This window comes from Zalophus californianus, chromosome 7 (assembly GCF_009762305.2).
Source record: "Zalophus californianus isolate mZalCal1 chromosome 7, mZalCal1.pri.v2, whole genome shotgun sequence".
Taxonomy (NCBI): Eukaryota; Metazoa; Chordata; class Mammalia; order Carnivora; family Otariidae; genus Zalophus; species Zalophus californianus.
Window position 1 is genome coordinate 57,316,234 of NC_045601.1, and position 27,444 is coordinate 57,343,677.

Genomic DNA, 27,444 nt, shown 5'->3' on the forward strand with positions numbered 1-27,444 from the left:
TCTCCCAAATCCTATCATAACCAAAATCAAAAATACAGAAAACATTTTTGAGTATTTTTTAGTGTTGTAGCAAAATTTTTTTTTTTTTGGACTTACGATACACCTTTGGTTATACTGATTATACAATTGTTAGTCCATTTGGTTACCCTCAATGAACCACAGATAGTCAGCATTCATGCCTCTGTATAGCCTTTTCCCTAGAATCTGCGATGGACCAGTGACTTGCTTTAGCCAGTTGAATGTGCCAGATTGTACAATGTGGCAGTTCTGGGCTGAAGCCTTACAAAGGCTTCTTTGATCCTCTAGTACAAAGTTAGCTACTCTGTTGGAGCTTCCAAATAGAAAGACCAGGTGGAGAGACCATATTGAGAAAGAGATGCCTCAAAACTACTTGGAATAAGAGGGAAATCCAGCTGTCTCACTGTCCCAGATGAACGGTGGTTGCAGAAGACTTGCCAGCTAAACATAGCTGCTCTCGTAAACACCAGCAAGAAGTGGAAAAGAACCACCTACCAAGCCTAGCATAGATTGATGATTTCTGAGAAGTAAGGTCATTGTTTTGTTAAGCCACTAATTTTGATGCTGGTATGTCACAGAGGAATCATTAACTGAAATAGAAATAGCTAACCAAAATGGACCGCTGTTGCAACAAACCCGTGGCCTTGACCTTGAGATCCGGCATTTAGCAGCAGAGGGCACTTAAGAGGAGACTGCTGGGTGAAGGCAGGAGAAGCAGGGATGAAATTGCTATGAGAGGCTGGAGAAAAGAGGACGGAGTTATATACTGGCAGTAAATTGATGATATTATCCTCTAGGGTAACATGGACACCAGGATATTTAATGAATTTGTGGACCTGGCTAATCAGATTTCCAGGCAGATTGTGAAAGTGGCTAATAGTTTCTTTTAGCTCCCTTTGATTAAGAATGTGAGGAGAAATGAGATTAAGAAGGAAACATGGAGTTTTCAGGGTAGAGAAGACATATACATTTCACGTGTTCTTTTATTTTCCTCTGATGAGATTATTTAAATAATTTTGTAGTAACTGTAGCTATTGTTTTCTTATCCTTAACAAAGAAAGCTATGCAGAGGTGACTAATGAAATTCAGGTAATGTGTGTGATGGCCCTTAACCTCTTGATCAACAAATTATATGCTTTTACAATTCACATTCACATTGTTTAACTCTGCACAGAGATGTGTGCCCACAGCTCTTCTCTCAGCTCTGAATGTCAAGCATAGATTCACTGAATGATTAAACTTCTTCAAACTATTTGACTCCATTCTTGCCACCCAGGCAGGGAAAGTAATCCGCTTGGGTTTCTTAAATGTCATCTCCATTATTTTCTCTTAATTATAAGCAGTGCTATAACAGACAGTTTTCTATTTAAATTTTTAAGCATAACCCCGCTTCATTCTATTTGATTATTTTTCCCCCCAAATTTCTCTTCTTTTGAGATTCTGTATCTGGTGAGACATCATTGTGATGCAGTCCTTTAGTTCTTGAGGCACAGTTTTATTTCTTTGAGCATATTTAAAATCACTATATTAATGTCTTTGTCTAGCAAGTCCAACATCTGCGCCCCCTCAGGGGTAGTTTCTATTGACTTTGTTTTTCTCTCAGGCCTTTCTTGACCATGTGCACAGCTCTGCATATGTGTTCCGATTGTTTAGCCTTCTAAATTCTCAGGTGTTGGAGCTTTTCAAAATCCCTGATGCACATTTAATTCTCCAGCTGTGTTTGGCCAGGATCTTGTTTTAACCAACTGGTATCACAGCTTCACAACGGAAAACACTTGCCCCTGATTTTTTTAAGATTTTATTTTTAAGTAATCTCTATTACCCAATGTGGGGCTCAAACTCGCAACCCTGAGATCAAGAGTTGCACGCTCCACCAACGGAGCCAGCCAAGCACCTGCCACTGATTATTTTTGACAAATACTCTGAAGATAAGGCTTTTCCAGTGGAATTCCAGACTAATCAAATAATGGAAACATCTGGGGAATGGGCTTTTCCAGAAGGCTGTGAGACAGATTCAAGTGGTGGTAATACTCTCAGGTGGGAGTTTCTGAAGGATTTCAGTACGAGTCTGCCTCTTCCAAGGCATGCAATGCGAGGCTGCTGGTTTTCAAGGGTGCCAAGAGATATACATATGGAGATGAGAGTAGGCCTAGTTGCAGTGCCACAGACCCTGCTGCTCCAAGTGCAGCACTTTTCTAAAGGGAACATTCCTCAGATTGCCGAAAGCCTTTATTTAATTTCTAGAGTCCTGACAATACTGATTTTGAACACTTTTTGGCCAGTATTTTTGGTATTTTTCTGGAGAAGTAGATTTATGGTGATCCTCACTCTGCCACTGTGGAAGCCCAGCCAACACTACTTCATGCCTAGAATAGTTTTCTAGAAGATTATCATTTGATATAAGTATCTTTTTAAAAATTTTTTATTGTTATGTTAATCACCATACATTACATCATTAGTTTTTGATGTAGTGTTCCATGATTCATTGTGCATAACACCCAGTGCTCCATGCAGAACGTGCCCTCTTTAATACCCATCACCAGGCTAACCCATCCCCCCACCCCCCTCCCCTCTAGAACCTTCAGTTTGTTTTTCAGAGTCCATCGTCTCTCATGGTTCGTCTCCCCGTCCGATTTCCCCCCCTTCATTCTTATTGGGGAGATACCCTCTATGGTGAGCGCTGTGAATTGTGCAAGTCTGTTGAATAAGAGATCTGTACCTCTGAAACAAATAATGCAATATATGTTAAGAAAAAACTGATATAAGTATCTTTATATAGCTTGCTTAATTTATTTCCAAAATGGCTATAACAATATTTCCACCAGAAGAGATTGCAAGTGATCATCTTGCACCATACAGACAGATTGGAGTAATATTTCTAATGCTTGCCAATATGACAGACCATAAATGCAACTGATTATTGTTGTTTTGTGTTTCTTTTTAACTGATAATGTAATTAACAGACACATGTGCACATGGACACACACATGTATAAACTAATCTTGCTTAGTTAATGTAGAAATTTATGTTAGTCACGTCTATAATGAGTTTCTAAGAATATTTTTAGAGACTTGGCAAGTCAGAAAATGTGTTCTGCCTCCAAGAATGATGTGAAACCAGAAGTACCATCCCTGTAAGACTATCTTTGTGAGTCACAGAAAATCCGCCTGACCAAGTAATTTAGTCTCAGATTTTGTTGCCTTTGTGTACATCCACACTTAGAGGGACTTTTTTTATGGTAGTGTCTTGCATGTTTCTGTCTCATATTCTCTTTTCATTGGTTGTCATGATTTTCCTGGGACAAAGAAGGTTTGACAAGGTCTAGTAGATGAATTTCTAATGGGGGTTGTGAATGGGAATTTGATAGAGATAGGCAATTTGAAGGGGAAAATGATGAAAGATGTAATAAAAATGTTAATAAATTGTTTTCCAAATGTGGTACAATTTTCTGTTAATTCTAAGACACCATAAGTTTTCTGGAAGCCATATATTTAATTGTTTTTCTTCCATACTGATAAGCCATCAATGAATACATAGCATTTTCAGTTACATTTCTGGACCTATTATTAACTTCCTGTGTAATTCTAAGAGAGCCTATTAGCTCTTTTATAACAGTTGTTTCGGGTAAAATTAGAACTGAATAACTTGACTATGATTTATCATATGAATAAAGAAAGGTGATTGGAAAGTTTGCAAATATTGCCTACATAAAAACTAGAGTTTTTGCCTCAGGTTGAAAATAGGCTCTTTATAACCATTAACCAATGTGTACTTTTGCGATGGGAGCAATATGTACTTCTGAGACTTGTGTATAAGTGAAAACTCTGGGTATGACATCATTTTGAGTTCCTCTTTTTAAAAATATGAACATTCTACCTCAAGTTTTTTGGAGGAAAATTTCTTAAATCCATTTTTTTTGCTTCTTTTGAAGAGATTTGGTGGCAATGCATAAAGTAACTTGCTTTTGTCAACATACTGTAATTAGTCACTTATTTTTAGAGCTGAATGTTAATGAGTCATTTCATGTTCTTAATTAAAAATGTTTCAGAATGGCATTGAGCTATAGAACGAATGGACAAATTAAGTCTATTCTGCATGATAGTTCATTTACCCTTTTAAATACATAATGTATTTTTAAATATGGAGATTAAGCACCAAGATTAATGCTATAATAATAGAGAAATAAACCTACTACTCAAATGCATTTTTTTCCATGACATCAGTCACTTTAAGGTCATACTTCTCCATCTAATAATCTTTTAAAAAATTCTGGGTAAATACATTCAATTATCATTCCCTTTTCATCTCTCATCTGTTCTTTTAAATCACCTGGCTACTCAGTGCTTCTCATTCTCATCCTACTCAAGCTTATGTCACTAAGCAACTTATTTATTTGTTATCATTTATTATTTGTGTACCACTCAGTTTATCCTATTTAGTATTTCAAATCCATTGTATCTCAGTTACCAATGCAGCTTAGTTTTCTACTTATTATTTTTTGTTTCATTTTAATTAAACTATTACTCTTTAAAATTCTATGTAAAATAATTTTAATATTTTTTATTGGGGAAAATTTTCAGAAGATGAGCAGTGGTAGGATCTAAGATTCAGATCGATGTCAGAAGAAGTTGTAATATTACTTCTCAAACTTTAGGATCATTTTCTGTTATTTCTTTTTTTTTTTTTTTAATATATTTTTTTAAAGATTTTATTTATTTGAGAGAGAGAGAATGAGAGATAGAGAGCACGAGAGGGAAGAGGGTCAGAGGGAGAAGCAGACTCCCTGCTGAGCAGAGAGCCCGATGTGGGACTCGATCCCGGGACTCCAGGACCATGACCTGAGCCGAAGGCAGTCGCTTAACCAACTGAGCCACCCAGGCGCCCTCATTTTCTGTTATTTCTAAGGTTTTCCTCAAAATATCAGGAAGGCATATTTATTTTATTATTGATGTTGCAGTTGTTTTACTGGAAGCTAAAGGTGTAATAGGAAACCTAGTGTTTTCAATTATATTTCTGAACCTATAGAGTATCTGTTCTGTAATTGTTGTATGTCTATGATAAGACACACAACACAATGGCAAATGCATTTGTCTGACTATTGTGTATGTGTGTTGGTAGGGCGAGTGTAGTTGCCAGGGATAGCTGAATGTATATGGGTATGGTATTCTAGAGGTTTTTTGGGGGAGGAGGGGTTGTTTTTTTGTTTTAAGTCGGTTCCACACCCAACGTGGAGTCCAGCACAGGTCTTGAATTCAAGACCCTGAGGTCAAGTCCTGAGCTGATATCAAGAGTCTGATGCTTAACTGACTGGACCACCCAGTGCTCTTAGAGTTGTGTGTGTGTGTGTGTGTGTGTGTGTGTGTGTGTGTGTGTGTGTGTGTGTGTGTTTAATGCCATAGTTCTATGAGGTTTTTATTGGGTTTAGAGTTAGTCTGCAAGTGTGTACTGTAAAATGTTACAACATGAATTTTGGAGTGAGTATCTGTTTTTCATTTTGTATAAGTTTGTGTTTGTAATGTAGATTTGTTCTTTTTATACTACCTACTCTCTCTGATAAAATATGTCCCATTTCAGTTTCTTCTGCCTTGGAGCAATTTCTCTCCTCTTTTCTCTCCTCTTTTCTCTCTCTCCACTCTCACTATGTGTTAGTTCCAGCTCTCATACTTCTCACCTGCCTCATAAGTATAGAAGCCACTTGAAGAAGGTCCATTTATTGCTCTTGCCTTCATGGGGGAAGACTCATGAAAACAGCCTCACAGCTGTTTTGCCCCCCTCCTAATCTCCTTAAAGCTTTAAAGTGTTACTGAGATCTTTTAACAAGAATATCTTCTAATAGTTGAAAAAGTCACAATGGCAGGATCCAATAGAATAGACAAAATAACTCTTGAAAATACTAATTGAGGAAGTGGATTCCACAACCTGCCTCATTTGCATGCTTTGCAATCAGATCTAAACTCTTGATGTAGCCTCTCAACATCTCACGGGCAGTCTGGCCTGTGTTTCCGTGATGTCAGAGAATTTGTGCTGTATTTCCTTTTCCTTTTATTGTAGGCAATCTCAATGGTTTCATCATGAAGTTCCACCCACCCATTACTACATATTTTCAGTAAAGTGTGTGGGGGAAAAGAAATGAGGCAGCTGAGATTTGCTGTGCAATTAATATACCTTCTCTGTTGTCCTATCTCTGTTTCTAGGGTATTTATTTTATTTATTTATTTTTTTATTATATAAAATACTCCCTCATGAGGCTTCTTTCACTTATCATTTTAAGAAATATTTCTTGACACTTCTCTTTCTTCTCCATCCTCAACATTACTGACATAATTCAAATATTCATTACTTTTTTTTTGTAAAGGTTTTATTTATTTATTTGACAGAGAGAGACGTGGCGAGAGAGGGAACACAAGCAGGTGGAGTGGGAGAGGGAGAAACAGACTTCCTGCTGAGCAGGGAGCCCAATGCGGGGCTCGATCCCAGGACCCTGAGATCATGACCCGAGCGGAAGGCATATGCCCAACGACTGAGTCACCCAGGCACCCCCAAATATTCATTACTTTTAATATATACTATTATAGAAGCCTTCTAAGCTATTCTGCATCTCCACAGTGGATTCTTAATACTTCTGCCATGTTGCTCTTTCTAAAAACAGATTTGATCATAAAATTCTCCAGTTTAAAAGGCATGCTAATTCTCTACAACCTATGCTGACATATATGGCTCAGTATCTGTGGGTAAACAAGCATTTATTTGGCACCATTGTTTAGAACATTGGAGAATATGATAACCTGGGGTCCTTCTTTCAAAGAACTTACATTCTGGTGGGCCATAGAGAGAGGTGCCAAAAAATAAACAAGTAAATGAAACATAAATATGATAATTTCACTTAAAAATAAAGAGGGTAATTTGACAGAGCGTGGGTAAGAATGGTGCTTAAGACAGTGTGGTCATGAGTGAATGAAGCTGAATGAAAAAAAAATGAAAAGTAGTGAGAAAGTGAAAACCATAATGAGCCCAGGGGCTTTCTCTGTTTTGTGTTATACTTATGTACTTAGCCCTCAGACCACATATAACCTATAGTAGCCACTCAGTAAATATTCACTGAGTGAATGAAATAAATGAATAATTATTTCTTTCTGCCCATTAGTCTAGGCTGCCCTTGATGGAAGAAACTGCCCATGACAAATAATCTGTAATCGATATTTAAGAGATGTATGTGGAGTCTAATTAAACAGTTATTAGTGTAACTGACTGAGACTTGTTTGTTTTCTTATGGCACAATGATCTTTGTGTCTGTCCGTGTTGGTTTAGCATCACTGTTTAGCACTAAACTTAAAACTATTACTGCCACATGCATTTTTATTCTCATTATGGTTTTCATTTTCTCACTACTTTTCATTTTTTTGCTCACTAAAAATCATTTTCCTTTGGAAAAAAATATTACCAGTAACAACAGCTTTATACAAAACTATATGTGTATGGGGCACCTGGGTGGCTCAGTTGTTAAGCGTCTGCCTTCGGCTCAGGTCATGATCCCAGGTTCCTGGGATTGAGCCCCATGTCGGGCTCCCTGCTCGGCGGGAAGCCTGCTTCTCCTTCTCCCACTCCTCCTGCTTGTGTTCCCTCTCTTGCTGTCTCTCTCTCTCTGTCAAATAAATAAATAAATAAAATATTAAAAAAACCCTACATGTCTTCAAGGGGACATTTTCCAACTTTCAAGAGCTACATAATGGAAATACTGGTTTGATAACTCTAGGCTCTGAATATCACAGAATTATTTTAAAAAAGAAAGAAACCCTAGACAAAATTTAATTCATTCCCTTTAGAGAAGCAAAAGCAAAGGGCTAGAAATAAAAAGAGACATTGCTATTTTGTGAGATAAATATGACTAAATTTTATGGATAGTTAAATTTTAGGCCCTCTTTTTAAATTTTTATTTGTACTATTTTAATTCTCATCATAGTCCTATGCTATAAATGCCCACTCTCTCATTATCATTTTCCTGATGAGGAAATTGAGGCTAAGTAACTTTCCTGAGACCACCCTGTTTATAAGAGGCAAAGTGGGATTCCAAACCAATGCCAGTAGAGATCAGGAAAGAGTTATTGAATAAACTATTGTCATAAACCCATTTTTTCATGCATCTTTAGGTTGAATTATAAAATTGCCAATTTACATTTACCAACTATTATTTTTGACATGGCATTAGTCATCATATGTTATAATTTTGCTCCTCATAATGAAAAGACAAGATTTCTTCTTTGGGTCATGACAGAGGAACTGGTGCTATACTTGGCAGGCTGTCATAAACAAGTATAGAATGGAACAAAATATAGGAGGTGAGTGTTTCGATGCAAGACCACTTACTGCAAGACCACGTCTATGTAAGACCACTTACTACTATGATCTTGAGAGAAGAGAAAGATAAAAGATGAAGGCTATACATGCCCTAGCTTTCTGCCTAGGGGGATTATTCCTGCAGCATAGAGGAAAAATGCTGGCCAAGAAGAGCCGCAGCGTGTCTGAATTCATGAGGAAGAGTTCCAAGTGGCAGAAGAACTGGGATTTTCAGAGCAGGGTGCTGGGAGCAGGGAGCTGTGCCAAGGGTGCATACCAGCTACCTGCCTGGGGATTCCCTGATAGTTGTTGGTGGAGTTTGGGCTATACAAGCATATGGTGAGTCTTGGTGAGGCCCAGCAGAAATCTCCTGATGCAGAGATAAGAACTGAATGGAGATGCCAGAATTAGAGCAAAGCTGGAAGTCAAAGTTCTCGACCAAACAAGTGACAAGACCCCAAGATCTTGAGCATTCAAGGCAGCCCACAGAAGGCCATACCTTAGAGTGGCCTTATTAGACTACAGGTCACACTAGAAGATGAAGTTCAAAGCCAAAAGGGATGTGCCCTACCACATAATAAAGCTAAGTCTGACAATAACAAAAACTACCACACAGTCTCGAACATATCATTTAAAAACTACTAGACATGAAAAAGAAAATATTTCAAACTGAATATAATAATTTGTAACTTGATAAAATTTATGGAATATAGCTAATGAGGTACTTAAATGGAAATTTATAGTTTTAAATGTGTATAGAAAGAATAAAATTGTGAAATCAATGATCTGAGTTGCTTTCTTAAGAATATAGAAAAAAGATCAAAATAACCCCTCAAAAATGGAAGAATAATAATGACAAAAACATAAATTAATGTAATAGTAAAAAAGGACACAAAAAATAGTAAAAAAGGACACAATAAGGAAAATTAATAAAGTCAAATAATCACTGTCAGGAATGAAAGAAGGAAAATCACTATAAATACTGTATACATTAAAAGAATAATAAGGAAATATTATGAAGAACTTTCATGGCAGTACATTTGATAACTTACATTGAATGCAAAAATTCTTTAAAAACCACAATATAATAAAATGGACACAAGAAGAAATAAAATTGTGAATAGTTCTTTTCTATTAATCTTTGAATTAATAATACATAATCTTACTCAAAATAAACCTTGTTACCCACATGGTTTGATGGGAAATTTTATCAAAAATTAAAGGAAGGGGGGGCGGCCTGTGTGGCTCAGTCATCTGAGCTCTGACTCTTGATTTTGGTTCAGGTCATGATTTCAGGGTTGTGATATCAAGCCCCGTGTCAGGCTTCATGCTCAGCACGGAGTCTGCTTAAGATTCTCTTCCTCTCCCTCTACCCCTCCTCACCCCTGCTTGCACTCTTTCATTCTCTCTGAACAAAGAAAAAAATTAAAGAAAGTGTAATACTAATAATATTATGACTTTTTTCAGAAAATAGAAGAGTGTACACTTCCTACATAGTTTTATGAATCCAGCATAATCATGATATAAAAATTTGACAGACATGTAAACAAATAGTGTCAAATCATACCCAGTAATGACAAAAAAATTATTATGACCAAGTGAGTTTTATTGCTGGGATGTAAGTTTGATTTAACATTTGAAAATCAGTCAAAGTAATAACCACATTAACAAAATAAAGATTAAAAAGAATACCTGTGATAATCTCAAGTAAAAAAAAAATCACAACACACAATCTAACACCTATTCATGAGGAAATTCTCAGCAAAATAAAAAAAAAACTGTAGTCCCTTAAACAGATCTATTAAAAACCTAATTAATGGTAATATACCAAGCACTTTGCCTGTATAATTAGTAACAACATGAGGTCTGCAACCACCAGGGCAAGCAAAGGAATTAAAAGGCATACAGTTCTGTGAATCGTGTAAGACTGTTGAATCACAGACCTGTACCTCTGAAACAAATAATACATTATAAGTTAAAAAAAAAAAGAAGAAGACGATAGCAGGAAGGGAAAAGGGAAGGGGGGGATTCGGAGGGAATCGGAGGGGGAGACGAACCATGAGAGACTATGGACTCTGAGAAGCAAACTGAGGTTCTAGAGGGGAGGGGGGTGGGGGGATGGGTCAGCCTGGTGATAGGTATTAAAGAGGGCACGTTCTGCATGGAGCACTGGGCATTATACGCAAATAATGAATCATGGAACACTACATCAAAAACTAATGATGTAATGTATGGTGATTAACATAATAAAAAAAGGCATACAGTTTTGAAATGAAGTAAAATCCTCTTTGTCAACAAAATACATTATTATATACCAAGAAAACTAAAGAGTACTTAAAGAAAAACTGATAACTAATGAGTGACTTCAGAGAAGTTGAAGGCTACAAAGTCAATATTCAAAAATCAATTCTATTTCTATATGCTACCTGTAAACAATTGGGATGTAAATTTTGCAATTAATTTTTAAATACCAAGAATAAATTAAACAAAATAAATAAAAGGTATATAAGTCTTCTGAACTGTAAAGATTGAAAGCATTTTTGAAAGCAATTAAGATATCTAAATAATCCATGTTCATTAATTGTTTTAAATTAATTCCCTACATGTTGATGTATTCATAATATAGATAAGATTTTGTTGTAGAAATTGATAAGCTGATCATTAATTTTTTTGAAAATGCAAAGACCTAGACTATCCAAACAATCTTGAAAAAGAAAATGTAAATAAAGAACTCACACTATTTTATTTGACAAACTCATGAGTTCAAGACATGGTGGTATTGGCATGTGGATTGACAAAAGTTCAATAGAAGAAGAAAGTGTCATGATATAGACCCATATACGTGTGTGTGTGTGTGTGTGTGTGTGTGTGTATAAAACCAGTTGATCTTAAACAAAGGCACTGTGACAATTCAAAGGAGAAAGAAAAGTTATTTTCAACAAATAATGCTGGAACAGCTGGATAGATAGGTAAAAATAAATAAATTACATCATTTCCCATCTCATACGATACAAAAACATTCATTTGATCAATCACATTCCTAACATAAAAACCGAGACTATGGAGCTTCTGGAAGAAACAACAGGAGAATATCTTCATAGCCTTGTGGTAAGCAACAATTTAAGTTTTTAAAAATAGCTTAAATATTTAAAAACAAATTTTATAAACTTTACTTCATCATGAAGACTCTGCTCATCAAAAGTTAATACTAGGAAAATGAAAATTCAAGCTACACATGGGCAGAAAATATTCGTAATAAAGATATCTGACAAAAAAATGTGTGAGAATACATAAAGAACATGTACAAATCAATAGTAAGATAAACAATATTTTAAATAGATAAAGATTTCAACACAGTGAGACAAGATATACAAAATGTCAATAAACATTTGAAAAGTGTTTATTGAGAAATACTATTGAAAGACAGAAGGTGCTCCTCAGGGAAAAACAAATTAAAGATACCACTTTAGACACAGCTTTAGACAGAATTAAAGAGATTTAATTTCTAGGCGAATATGAAGCAACTAAAATTCTCATGCATTGCTGCTGGTGGTATCACATGGTACAGCCACTTTGGAAAACTGAAATTGTCTTATAAATTTAAAAGTGAAACTAGCTAAGGATACATTAGTTTTACTAATATTTTACTAATATTTACTAAGGTACTACTAATATCTATAGCTATCTTATTTATGATAAAATGACTGGAAGCACCTGAAATTTCCATTAAAAGAAAAATGGATAAACATATTATGACATATTCATAGAATAGATGATGATTCATCTATGAAAATTGGAGAATAAGAAACACATAGATACATTTTTAAATGTCAAAAACACTATGTTGATAAAGGAGCCCAGTGTAAAAGAGTATGTAATACATGATACCACTTATATGACAGTAAGAAATAATCAAAATTAATGCACAGAGATGAAAATATGGAAGAGTTGTTATCTACGGAAGATTAAAATAACCGTAAGAGGGACGGACACAGGGTAAAGTTTGGCTAGTGGAAATATACTATACATTGGTAGAAGTGTTAAATGTACATATATACATTTGTAAAAATTTCTTGAACTACACATTTTAAGTCTGTGCATTCAGTTACTTTTAAAAGCTATTACGAAAGTACTTCATCCTCTGATTTAAAATCGGGCCAAAAAATAAATCAAAACTTTGCCTGAACTTATTTATAATTTCTAATTATTTTCTAATTACATATATCTGAAATGACCACATGTATAGCATTTGTTTTCTTTTTTTTTTTAAGATTTATTTATTTTAGAGAGAAGGAGAGAGAGCATAAATTGGGGGAGGGGCAGAGGAAGAGACAGAGAGAGAGAGAATCCCAAGCAGACTCTTCACTGAGTGCAGAGCCTGACATGGGGCTCGATCTCATGACCCTGAAATTATAATCTAAGCCACCAAGAGTCCCATGCTCGGTTGACTGAGCCACCCAAGAGCCCCCATAGCATTTGTTTTCTAAGAATATGTCTTTAACAAACAAATTTAGGTTGCTAATGAAATGTTGGAACACAGATTGGCACTTAGTGATAAAGAATATGGACAGTGTCAAATCCTAAGAAAATATTTCTCTTTTAGAAAGGTTTTACAAAATTCCTGAATAAAAACCCACTATTTTATGAACTATGGGAATTCCCAAGACAAAAGCTACCTATTAAAATTTTGTTTTTCACTATTAAAATTTTCTCGTTCCTGGCTGCAATCATGTGTTTAGAGTAATAAACATAATTTCAGACATGCCTGTTTTCAGGTGGATATGATATTTGTATTTGAATTTTAAAGAATTAAAATTAATTTCATTTATTTTCTCTCCTGAGATTGCAATTACATTAAAAGATTGTCTTTTTAATTCCATTAAAAGGATATTTTTGTGGATAGTGTTTTTCAAAAATTTGTTTGTAGTTTTGTTATATAATTCTTGGAAGCCAATATGCAAGTTTATAAAGAAAGTACAGCTCATGCTTTTATGAAGTACAGAAACATTTAATAATAACCATGTAAAATTTTACCAAGACACTTGACTGTTTTTGTTATAGAAGTTGATAAGGTGATTATAAAATTTATTTGGAAATGCAAAAGACAAAGAACTAAAGTATTTCAGTTTAAAAATCATATACTCCTTTTAGTGTGGTTTATATAGTCTTTATTTCCTTTGCTCTTTTCCCCTCTTTTTAAAAAAGAAATGTCATTTAAAATTAAGACAGAGTGGTAATTTGCTTCACAGGCTTTTAGCAGTAATAACCCTATATTAGGAGCTAAAAGGATGTTTTGTAAGGCAGTAAACATGCAAAGTCTTGATGTACATTGGAGATAAAAAAGGCCATTTAGGTGAACATTGGATGTGTTTATCCTTAAGTAAACAAATCTATTTCTTAGATGGGGGATGAAAAAAAAAAGTAGAGTGAAATCATTCACATTAGGCTCAGATCCTTTTTATATGTCTACTTTTTTTTTTTTTTAAAGCACTTTCACATATTAGACTCTGGCTTTATATTTAAATAGAAGACATGCAACCTTGTATAATCAGAAAATAGCAATTATCTCTAATATCTCACGAACATTTTATAATTTTGTTTCAAAATCTTTAATTAATAAAAGTTCCATGTGTTTTTAACATAAAGATTTTTTTTTCTGTAGCACGTGAAGGATTTGTTTTAGTTGAAGATGTTATGAGATAGTGATGCTGAGAATATGCTTGCACTGAAGGAGGACTGTTGGCCTAGTGCTTCACCATGACGAGTCACTATTTGGAGGTGCTGATTATTTCATTTTGAATACTTAATAACAACTTTGATGATTAACCCTCTTTTATGTCTTCAATGACAGTGTTATTCCAGCAAGGAAAATAAACCAATGAAAATACATAGAATAAATTAGTTATTATCATCTGTGTTACACATGTTTAGGCACAATTATTTGGAGAAATAGAACACACTGAATTATCAGTTAGTGGTTAACCTAAATTTTTCCACTTTGGGGAAACTGTTTAAAAACAAATTGACATTATTTTATTTTTTTATTTGGAGACCCAGAAAAAAAGAAGTTTGATAAATCAATAATATGATTTTCAATGAAAGAAGCATTTTGTATTTATTAGTAGTAAAGCTTTAACATTTCCTAATATAGATTGGAATTTTTGAAGTCTCTTGGCCTATTTTTGTTCCTTAGACACTAAGGACAATAAAATGTCATCAAATAGGAAAACAAAGACAAAGTGTTATGTAATTATACATTGAAGTTACTATTTAAAAATTGTAAATGTCACTCTTCTTTCTCTTAAAAGATTTCACCTTTTTTTTAGTGTAGAAGAGACAGGAGGAATTATTGAAAGGAATACTTTTTTATCATTTTATTTTAATTTTAAGCTCCTCTTAAAATTAAAGATTGTCCCAAGTACAACAAATATGTCAATGGTAGTGATAATTACCATGTAAAATTTATTTAATAACAGAATCTCAAGAAAAGAGGGAAGGCGTTCATCCTGAAGTTCAAGGTACACTCCAAACTCATGAATGCTTTTGGTTATTCTGTAGAGGGCAGCAAAATCTAAACAAAGTAAATATTGAAGGACTACTGACAGGAATCGTTTAGCAGCTGGTTTGTACTATGAGCAAGGGGGTGGAATATACCTGAATTGCTGCAAAATTATCATCTAGCTAATTAAAATTCTTTACATTAGCAACAGGGGTTGCTTGTATTCCCCTTTATCTAATCTCTTCTTTTATATACACAACTACTGAAGCTGAACAAAACCAGTGAGATAAAATTAACACACAAATTGTTTTTCCTCCCTTTGGGCAGGAAACATCCTGTTTACAAGGAAAGTGATATTATACATAAATATTTATGAAAAACAACAAAGAGTCAAACCAAATCATTGAGTTTTTGTGGAAACTAGCAAAAATAACATGGGGTAGAATACTTGATACTTTTATGAACGGTTCCACAGTGTTCTGAAATAAAAACCTATTTCGACCATGGAACAGTTTCTAACATTTGCTATCAACAATTAATTTTAGATTGTGTCAGGTGAAACTGAAGACTTAATTAACTAATACTGTAAATTAATTCAAGTTTCCTGTCCATCATACATACAATGCTTTCATTTTAGTGTATTGTCAAAAGGTGAGCTCTCCATTTTCTTCACACTCAAAAAAGTTTTGTAAGGAAGGAATTAAGAAAGTGAGTGGATGCATTATCTTCATTAAGAGTCTAGGGGGAGAACTGAATCTGATCAGAGGTATAGGAGGAATGACTTAAAGGGCAACATTTTTCATTTAAGGAGACATCTACATTAACCTATAAAATCGTATGATTTTCAAGAGTGCAGAATTCATTATCTTTCAGAATTAAATTGCAGCCTTTAGTGAAAAAACTTACATGAGAAGCTCCTGGATTGAGTCCTTATCTCATGTTCCTTGGCTTTACTTTTCAGTTCTTGATTTTATCCTAGGCATAATCAGACAAATAATGTGTGTTGATATCCAACATTGAACACAATATTTCTTAAGTATGTATTCAAATATGTAGATGGTAAATTAAGGAAGCACAACAATCTGTGACAAATAGTAGGTGTATTCTTAAGATGTTAAAATGAAAACTTAAAATGACAAAAACTCAAATAATACCAAATAAAAAATTGAAATTTCATCTTTTTCTATTTGAAAGCATGGTAAATGTCTTAGTTTCCTCTTTCTAAATTTCCAACATGAATTATTTTCCTTTCTATTTGATATTCCTTATTCAAAATCTTTCCCATTGGGACATTTATGAGGAATGTTGTTTAGTATCTAGCATATGATTAAATCCCGAATTCTTATTTTCTAACATTACAAGAAAGTGAAGGATTGAGATATGAACTGTTATCAAATTGAGAAAAAGGACTGATTTATGTTGATTCTTCTACTATTTAAGAGATTTTTTAGATGCAATTTTAATTCTCATTCCATTAGTTCATCACTATTTCAGTATGATTTATTAATATTATGAATAATCTTTTTCTTAATGTGACAGGACAGATTGTGGGTAACATAGAGACCACACAAAGAAAGCTCTTTATTTGTAAAGTATTGTGCATCATGTTGTAAAAATTGTATTTCAAGGGAAGGAAAACTTCCTATCATTAAAGGAAGTAGAATTTTCCCAGATGATACTGATGTATTTTACAGTGCAGGAGTAATTGTAATGGACCTAAACAAAGACTATCTAGTATATTTTAAAAACAACTGAATATGGAAGCAGAACTCTGTTAAATTAAAAAAAAAATGAATTCACTGTGATATACTTACAGTCCTTTTATTTCTAAAGTTGTATTTTATTTTTTGAAAATCTGCATCCTAGGGTCTAATGACTTATTTAAGTCAACAATTTATAGATCATATTTGTCTTGGAATCTATTATTTCAGCAATCAGAAACTGCTTGCTAATAGTAACAATATTTAACTGAACTCTTGTCAAAATGAAAAGAATAAGGTCACTGCAGAAACTTTTTCATCAAACCAAATGCCAGATGTCCTTTGCTACCCAGACACTCTCGATCCAGTCTCTGAAGATGAGGTCATATAAATAAATTTTTATGGAATTATTTTAAGGAAGCCCTCTCTCTGGCATTCTGATGTCACGGTCCTAACTTAGGAGTCAAACGGATTTGTATACTGAATGACACATGCTTTGATTTGAAATTATATCCTTTCTATATGCTTGGTCTTAAAAATATGCTTCAGTTAATGACGCGGAAGAATGTGTGTATGTGAGTGTGTGGGCGTGCATTTGTATGTTTGCTTTTTAGAACCATTACTTAGCAAAATACATAATTCACAAGCTTATGGTGGTCTCCATGTGACTGGGAATCATGTACAATTCATAATAATGGAACTTAGGACAAAATCTTTATGGAGTTCCCCTGATACATACTTCCCCACTTCCCAGTATTTGTTTAAATAATACCCATTCCTTTTTTCCCTTCTCCTTCAAACTTCCCAAAAATTTTAGAATGATTTTTGTGTGGCAGAATGGATACTATTTCTTTTCAATTTTCTTTATTTATGAAATAGATAAACACTCACATTTGATTTCCAGACTGGTGTTATTTCTGCTACACAGCACTTAAGAGCCATATATTAAGAAAGTCATGAAATTATTGATATTTTCAAAAGTCTCGAGGAAAGGCTTAAGTAATTCTGAGACTCACATTCAGAGAAAACATTTAGAATATATAACATTTGTTTATGAAAATGTTATCAAACCTCCTTTTTGAAAGTTTTTAAAAAAATTTTAATTCCAGCATCATTAACATATAGTGTTATATTAGTTTCAGGTATACAATATAGAGATTCAACAGTTCCACACATCACCCAGTGCTCATCGTAACAAGTGCGCTCCTTAATCCCCATCATCTTTCACCCATCCCCCCACCCACATCCCCTCTGGTAACCATCAGTATGTTTTCAGTAGTTAAGAGTCTGTTTCTAGGCTTGTCTCTCTCTCTCTCTCTTTTGTTTGCTCATTTGTTCTGTTTCTTAAATTCCACATATGAGTAAAATAATATGGTATTTGTCCTTTTTTGACTGACTTATTTCACTTAGCATTATATTCTGTAGCTCCATCCAGGTCCTTGCAAATGGCAAGATTTCATTCTTTTTATGGCTGAATAATATTCCATTGTGTGTGTGTGTGTGTGTGCTACTTCTTTATCCATTCACCTATCAATGGACATTTGGGCTGCTTCCATAACTTGGCTACTATAAATAATGTTACTATAAACATTGGGGTACCTATATCTCTTTGAATTAGTGTTTTTGTATTTTGGGGGTAAATACCCATTAGCACAATTACTAGATCCTAGGGCAGTTCTATTTTTAACTTTTTGAGGAACCTCCATACTGTTTTCCTCAGTGGCTGTGTCAGTTTGCATTCCCACCAATAGTGCAGGAGGCGCTGAGAGGTGGGGAAAATGGGGAGATTTTGGTCAAAGGGTACAAACTGCCAGTTAGAAGATGAATAAGTTCTGGGGACCTAATGTACAGCATTGGGATTATAGTTAACAATACTGTATTACATACTTTAAAAGTTGCTAAGAGACTGATTCTTAAATGTTCTCACTTCCAAAATAAGTGCTAATTATGTAATGTGATGGAGGCAGTAGCTAATACTAATGTGGCAATCATTGCAATGTATGTGCATCAAAACAACATGTTGTGCATCTTAAACTTACACAGTATTATACGTCAATTAAAATAAAAGAGTAATAGTACGTCCCTGATAATACATGTACAGTTCTCAGTACAGTGTCTTTCACTTGGTAAATATGCCAGGAGTATTTATTATTGTTACTCCAACTATTAGTGCTATTACTATTTGTAACTTGACTTACATAATTTTCTGGAGTAATTACCCTCTTCAAGTAAAACACTTAACACTGGTACTTTATTTTTTATCTGAATCTAGAAAATTTCATTTCTTTTTATATATGCATTCTATTCACTATCTGTATATATGATTATGTATATATGGTTACATAAAATAAGCCCACTCCAAAACTTTAGGGTTAAATTTGTTGTCAATTTTTTTTAACACTAAACTAAATCGATCAGTTTCTCTACAGTTTCCCATGAAGTTCTTGGAATCATTAGTTTAAAATATCTCTATTATATGTGCTGCCCTTTGATCTGTCACTTTGATAGATGACACTTTCTTGCAGGGGACACCTATGTGTCATAATGGTTTGAAAAGAGAAACTTCTCTGAGAGGTCCTTTAGTGATCATGGATAGGCTTCAAAGGTTGGCAAGTCAGAGAAATGTCACTTATTCTATTTTCAGATCTTCTTCCATTTGAATAATTTAAGCTTCTTTATTTTGTGGTCCTTAGAGGTCTGTGAAACTCCATTTGAATTAGGTGCTGTCAAATTATTAAATCTGTCAAAAATTCAAATTCTTTGCAATTCAATATTAAATTTTACTTGTCATTTAAAAAAAATACTGAAGACAGTTTTCCCCAAATGGGGGTGGAAATGTCAAAAACTTCTCAGCTCTAGCATTTTTAATACTAGATTAATGAATGTCAATCAATAATCTTATATGACGTCGTCTTTCCTCCATGAAGTGGGTTTAGAATAAAAATATCCTGCTACACTGTATCATCACTTTTGTAAATATTTCATCTGAGAGTCTACTTTTTGAGTAGAGGACCAGAAATGTATGTGCTGTGGGACGACTTTCTAGCAGCAATGGAAAAAAATGTAAGCTGAAAAGAGGAGCAGGTGATCATTTATGTAAGAATGCAAGCTGGTATTTTAGGAAACTCTGTATAGCATCATTCTAAAAATTTTCTGTAATGAAGATCTAAAAGTATGACAGGAAATTCAAACCTCTAATCTTAGATTCAGAAGTTCTACTCCTGTCTTTCAACTTGTCCTATCCCTATTCTCCAAAATACCTTTTTCCCGCCCACATAGTCAAAAATAGACAAACTCTCAACTCCAGCTGTATCAACGCCCCGCCCCGGCCCCACCGCCCAATTTGTGAGGTCTAGCTAGTAAAAAGTTTTTAAAAATAATGACATTACAGTTTTATTTTCTTATCCCAACTGTGATTCAGGGCTATTACAACATTTCATGTCCTTTCCCAGTCATATCTCTGTCCTCAGCACTGCTTATCTGCATGTTTCCTTTTGGATTCCGGTTCTGCAATCCAGGGCTACCCAAACTGTGTTTCACAGGCCAGAAAATGTCTATGAACTCTTTGCCACCATGCATTTTAAGAAAGGGGCAGCAGCCAAAAGTATTTAGAAACCTTTATAGCAATTTGGCAGACTAATATTATATCAATTAAAGTGATATAAAATTGGGTATTTTTTTTTCATTTTTTTTTTAGTAATTCACATTTTATTGTATTTTTTATAAGTAAGAGTTTGCATCACGTAAGATATTTGTTCAAAATAAATAACTGGTTCCTCACCACAGTTTGGAAACTGTTCTGATTCATCTCCAGTTCACTGACTCTCAAATAATGGCATTGGATGCTTTTATTTATTTTATTTTGTTCTGTTTTTACCTCACAATAAAGGAGAGGCCTGCCTGTCAACACTACAATGAAATGTATCAGTAAGCTAAGTCAGATCACACTTTTTCCTGGACTTGAGAGCCTTGAGCCAAATGTGTAAATAAAATTTCTGGTCTTACTATTCTGATTAGAGAAAAAGCTGGTTCAAATGATATGCCCCAGAGCCAGAGGAAAAGAAGGCAAAGCAAAACGAGCCTGAGAGAAACTACATTTGCTTATAATGTATAGGGTGGAGCCAGATTGGGACAACTGCCCTAGACCTTCTTGAACTGATGCAGTAATTCTAGGCTTTTCTTTTTCTTTTTTTTTTTAAACCCTAGCCCATTAGTACATGAGGATTAATACCATGTCCGTCTACCCAGCCTACAAATAAGAGGTTTTGTATTTGCCCTCTATTTCTCCTTCCCATTCCCAATCACAAAAAGTTCTCCTGGTCCAATCCACTTTTTAACTATTTATTTTTCTTTTCTCTGCCCCTTTTCTCCAATATGAGTCCAGACTCTCACTTGGAGCATTGCCACATGTCCTACTCATCTCATTACTATTACCTTGTGCATCTTCTGATACAAAACATCAGAATACAAATGTTCCTGCCCCAATTCTTTCACATTATGGAGCTTACTAAAATCACTGGTTTCTGCTTGTTAAAAGACCACTTCAGATGATGGTATCAAAGTTTGTAAAAGTCAGAACAAGACACCTTGCCCATTTTCGGAAGCTTTTAGATGGTGTTTAGTGTCAACGTGACATCAAGCCGTCTACCCTAATAATGTGACATCAGGGACAGCTTTAAATCTCATCCTAAATAATAGGTTCAGAGGTACCAAGTGCTTTATGAAACTTTATATTGAATTGCTGAGGAAAGCAGAATTCAGTGACAGTTTCAGCTCTGTAATTTTTCTTGGGATGTAGTTTGCCTACAGAAAGGGATTTAATCTCTCCCTAGTTAAGAATTGTGTGAATGAAATGCAAGGAAGTCCTATGATTTCTTATTACAGTGTAAATTTGGAAGATCCTACATGCAATTATTATTTTGCTTAATGACTCTTAATAATAGATTACTCCACCTTATTTGAAATTACCACCTGCAGAATATATCCATACAATAAGAGCTATGAAGTCCTTTTGAAGAAAGACAAACTATTTCAGTATTCCAATAACCTAGTATCATCAAGGATCAAAGACTAAAATGACAACGTGGGTGGAGAGGTAGGATGGGAATTTGATTCAGGACATTAAACCAATGGTTTTCTAGCTAGAGAATATCCTTAGCATTCTCCAAGGGTATGTGCTCTAGTGAATTGCATCCTGGAAAATCTGAAACCATTATTTATGTAGCGTTTATTGTTTTTTTATTATGTTAATCAGCATATATTACATCATTAGATTTTGATGTAGTGTTCCATGATTCATTGTTTGTGTATAACACACAGAGCTCCATGCAGTACGTGCCCTCTTTAATACCCATCACCGGGCTAACCCATCGCCCCACCCCCCCTCCCCTCTAGAACTCTCAGTTTGTTTCTCAGAGTCCATAGTCTTTCTCCCCCTCTGATTTACCCCCTTCATTCTTCCCTTCCTGCTGCTTCTTCTTCTTCTTTTTTTTTTAACATATAATGTATTATTTGTTTCAGAGGTACAGGTCTGTGATTCAACAGTCTTACACAATTCACAGCGCTCACCATCGCACATACCCTCCCTAATGTCTGTCACCCAGCCACCCCATCCCTCCCACCCCCCACCACTCCAGCAAACCTCAGTTTGTTTTTCTGAGATTAGGAATTCCTCATATCAGCGAGGTCATATGATACATGCCTTTCTCTGACTGAACTTATTTCACTCAGCACAATACCTTCCAGGTCCATCCACGTCGTTGCAAATGGCAAGATTTCATTCTTTTGATGGCTGCATAATATTCCATTGTATATATATACCACATCTTCTTTATCCATTCATCTGTTGGTGGACATCTTGGCTCTTTCCATAGTTTGGCTATTGTGGACATTGCTGCTATAAACATCAGGGTGCACGTACCCCTTCGGATTCCTACGTTTGAATCCTTGGGGTAAATACCCAGCAGTGCAATCGCTGGATCGTATGGTAGCTCTATTTTCAACTTTTTGAGGAACCTCCATACTGTATTCCAGAGTGGTTGCTCCAGCTTGATTTCCACCAACAGTGTAGGAGGGTTCCCCTTTCTCTGCATCCCCACCAACATCTTTCGTTTCCTGACTTGTTAATTTTAGCCATTCTGACTGGTGTGAGGTGGTAGCTCATTGAGGTTTTGATTTGGATTTCCCTGATGCTGAGTGATGTTGAGCACTTTTTCATGTGTCTGTTGGCCATTTGGATGTCTTCTTTGGAAAAACGTCTGTATATTTCTTCTGCCCATTTCTTGATTGGATCATTTGTTCCTTGGGTGTTGAGTTTGATAAGTTCTTTATAGATTTTGGATCCTAGCCCTTTATCTGATATGTCATTTGCAAATATCTTCTCCCAGTCTGTGGGTTGTCTTTTGGTTCTGTTGACTGTTTCTTTTGCTGTGCAAAGGTTTTTATCTTGATGAAGTCCCAATAGTTCATTTTTGCCCTTGCTTCCCTTGCCTTTGGTGATGTTTCTAGGAAGAAGCTGCTGCGGCGGAGGTCGAAGAGGTTGCTGCCTGTGTTCTCCTTTAGGATTTTGATGGACTCCTGTCTCACGTTTAGGTCTTTCAACCATTTGGAGTCTATTTTATATGTGTGTGGTGTAACAAAATGGTCCAGTTTCATTCAGCTGCATGTGGCTGTCCAGTTTTCCCAACACCATTTGTGGAAGAGACTGTCTTTTTTCCATTGGACATTCTTTCCTGTGTGTTGAAGATTAGTTGACCATAGAGTTGAGGGTCCATTTCTGGGCTCTCGATTCTGTTCCATTGACCCATGTGTCTGTTTTTGCACCAGTACCACACTGTCTTGATGATGACAGCTTTGTAATAGAGCTTGACATCTGGAATTGTGATGCCCCCACCTTTACTTTTCTTTTTCAACATTCCTCTGGCTATTTGGGGTCATTTCTGGCTCCATACAAATTTTAGGATTATTTGTTCCTTTTCTTTGAAAAAAGTGGATGGTATTTTGATAGGGATTGCATTGAATGTGTAGATTGCTCTAGGTAGCATCGACACCTTCACAATATTTTTCTTCCAATCCATGAGCATGGAACGTTTTTCCATTTCTTTGTGTCTTCCTCAATTTCTTTCATGAGTATTTTATAGTTTTCTGAGTACAGATCCTTTGCCTCTTTGGTTGGATTTATTCCTAGGTATCTTATGGTTTAGGGTGCAATTGTAAATGGGATCCACTCCTTCATTTCTCTTTCTTCTGTCTTGTTGTTGGTGTATAGGAATGCCACTGATTTCTGTGCATTGGTTTTATATCCTGCCACTTTACTGAATTCCTGTATGAGTTCTAGCAGTTTGGGGGTAGAGTCTTTTGGGTTTTCCACATAAAGTATCATATCATCTGCAAAGAGTGAGAATTTGACTTCTTTTTTGCCGATTTGGATGCCTTTTATTTCTTTGTGTTGTCTGCTTGCTGTGGCTAGGACTTCTAATACACTGTTGAATAGCAGTGGTGATAGTGGACATCCCTGCCGCATTCCTGACCTTAGGGGGTAATCTCTGTTTTTCCCCTTTGAGGATGATATTCACTGTGGGTTTTTCATACATGGCTTTTATGTTATTGAGGTATATACCCTCTATCCCTATACTCTGAAGAGTTTTGGTCAAGAAAGAATGCTGTACTTTGTCAAAAGCTTTTTCTGCATCTATTGAGAGGATCATATGGTTCTTGTTATTTCTTTTATTAATGTAATATATCACATTGATTGATTTGTGGATGTTGAACCAACCTTGCAGCCCAGGGATAAATCCCGGTTGGTCGTGGTGAATAATCTTTTTTTTTTTGTACTCTTGGATTCTATTGGCTAGTATTCGTGAGAATTTTTGCATCCATGTTCATCAAGGATATTGGTATGTAATTCTCCTTTTTGATGGGGTCTTTGTCTGGTTTGGGGATCAAGGTAATCGTGGCCTTATAAAACGAGCTTGGAAGTTTTCCTTCCATTTCTATTTTTTGGAACAGTTTCAGAAGAATAGGTATTAATTCTTCTTTAAATGTTTGGTAGAATTCCCCTGGGAAGCCATCTGGCCCTAGGCTTTTGTTTGTTGGGAGATTTTTTGATGACTGCTTCAATTTCCTTAGTGGTTATAGGTCTATTCAAGTCTTCTATTTCTTCCTGGTTCAGTTTTTGTAGTTGATACATCTCTAGGAGTGCATCCACATCTTTCAGATTATCTAATTTGCTGCCATAGAGTTGCTCATTATGTGCTCTTATAATTGTTTGTATTTCTTTGGTGTTGGTTGTGATCTCTCCTCTTTCATTCATGCTTTTACTTATTTGGGTCATTTCTCTTTTCTTTTTGATAAGTCTGGCCAGGGGTTTATCAATCTTGTTAATTCTTTCAAAGAACCAGCTCCTAGTTTCGTTGATCTGTTCTACTGTTCTTTGGGTTTCTATTTCATTGATTTCTCCTCTGATCTTTATTATTTCTCTTCTCCTGCTGGGTTTAGGCTTTATTTGCTGTTCTTTCCCCAGCTCCTTTAGGTGTAGGGTTAGGTTGTGTATTTGAGACCTTTCTTGTTTCTTGAGAAAGGCTTGTATTGCTAAATACTTTCCTCTCAGGACTGCCTTTGCTGTATCCCAAAGATTTTGAACAGTTGTGTTTTCATTTTCATTGGTTTCCATGAATTTTTTTAATTCTTCTTTAACTTCCTAGTTGACCCATTCATTCTTCAGTAGGATGCTCTTTAGCCTCCATGTATTTGAGTTCTTTCTGACTTTCCTCTTGTAATTGAGTTCTACTTTCAAAGCATTGTGGTCTGAAAATATGCAGGGAATGATCCCAATCTTTTGGTACCAGTTGAGACCTGATTTGTGACCTAGGATGTGATCTATTCCGGAGAATATTCCAGGGGCACTAAGGAAGAATGTGTATTCTGTTGCTTTGGGATGGAATGTTCTGAATATATCTGTGAAGTCCATTTGGTCCAGTGTGTCATTTAAAGTCTTTATTTCCTTGTTGATCTTTTGTTTAGATGATCTGTCCATTTCAGCGAGGGGGGGTGTTCAAGTCCCCCACTATTTTTGTATTGTTGTCGATGTGTTTCTTTGCCTTTGTTATTAATTGCTTTATATAATTAGCTACTCCCATGTTAGGGCATAGGTATTTACAATTGTTAGATCTTCTTGTTGGATAGACCCTTTCAATAGGATATGGTGTCCTTCCACATCTCTTATTACAGTCTTTGGTTTAAAATCTAATTTGTCTGATACAAGGATTGCCACCCCAGCTTTCTTTTGGTGTCCATTAGCATGGTAAATGTTTCATTTTCAATCTGGCGGTGACTTTGCGTCTAAAATGAGTCTCTTGCAGACAGCATATCGATGGATCTTGTTTTTTAATCCAATGTGATAGTCTGTGTCTTTTGATCGGGGCACTTAGCCCATTTACATTCAGGGTAACTATTGAAAGATATGAATTTAGTGCCATTGTATTGCTTGTAAGGTGACTGTTACTGTATATTGTCTGTGTTCCTTTCTGGTCTTTGTGACTTTTAGGCTCTCTCTTTGCTTAGAGGACCCCTTTCAAGATTTCTTGTAGGCCTGGTTTCCTGTTTGCCAATTCTTTAGTTTTTGTTTGTCCTGGAAGATTTTTATCTCTCCTATTTTCAATGACAGTCTAGCTGGATATAGTATTCTTTGGCTGCATATTTTTCTCATTTAGTGCTCTGAGTGTATCGTGCCAGTCCTTTCTGGCCTGCCAGGTCTCTGTGGATAGGTCTGTTGCCAATCTAATGTTTCTACCATTGTAGGTTACAGATCTATTCTCCAGAGCTTCTTTCAGGATTTTCTCTTTGTCTCTGAGACTTGTAAGTTTTACTATTAAGTGTTGGGGTATTGACCTATTTTTATTGATTTTGAGGGGGTTTCTCTGTGCTTCCTGGATTTGATGCCTGTTTCCTTCCCCAAATTAGGGAATTCTCTGCTATTATTTGCTCCAATATACCTTCTGCCTCTCTCTCTCTTTCTTCTTCTTCTGGGATCCCAATTATTCTGATGCTGTTTTGTCTTATGGTATCACTTATCTCTTGAATTCTGCCCTTGTGATCCAGTAGTTGTTTATCTCTCTTTTTCTCAGCTTCTTTATTTTCCATCATTTGGTCTTCTGTATCACTAATTCTCTCTTCTGCCTCATTTATCCTAGCAGTTAGAGCCTCCATTTTTGACTGCACTTCATTAACAGCCTTTTTGATTTCGACTTGGTTAGATTTTAGTTATTTCATTTCTCCAGAAAGGATTTCTCTAATATCTTCCGTGTTTTCTTCAAGCCTAGCTAGTATCTTTAAAATCCTCATTCTGAACTCTAGTTCCAACATCTTACTAATGTCCATATTGATTAGGTCCCTGGCAGTCAGTACTACCTTTTGTTCTTTTTTTTTTTTGAGGTGATTTTTTTCTCTCTTGTCTTTTTGTCCAGAGGAGAATAGATGAGTGAGAGAACAAAATGCTAACAGGGTAACTATGACCCCAGAAAAAGATACATTAAACAAATCAGGAGAGACTTGAAATCGGGAGAAAAGAGAGGGAAAGAAAGAAGAAAGAAAAAAAGAAAAAAAAAAGAAAAAGATAAAAATAAACAAATAAACAAAAAAACCCAGAATATGATCAAATATGAGCAGACTGGTGCATAGATCAGTGCCATAGACTAAATTTTGGGCGTATTTTGGTCTGCTAGAAGAAAGTGCCTCCCAAAATTTAAAGAATGAAACACTTATATATGTACAAAAATAAGGGTTAATATGATGAAGGGATGGAATATGATTGTAAAGAGGAAAATTGTAAAAGATTTTATAAAAGGAATTGATAAGATAAGAAGTTAGATGGAACAAGAAAGAAGAGGATTAAAA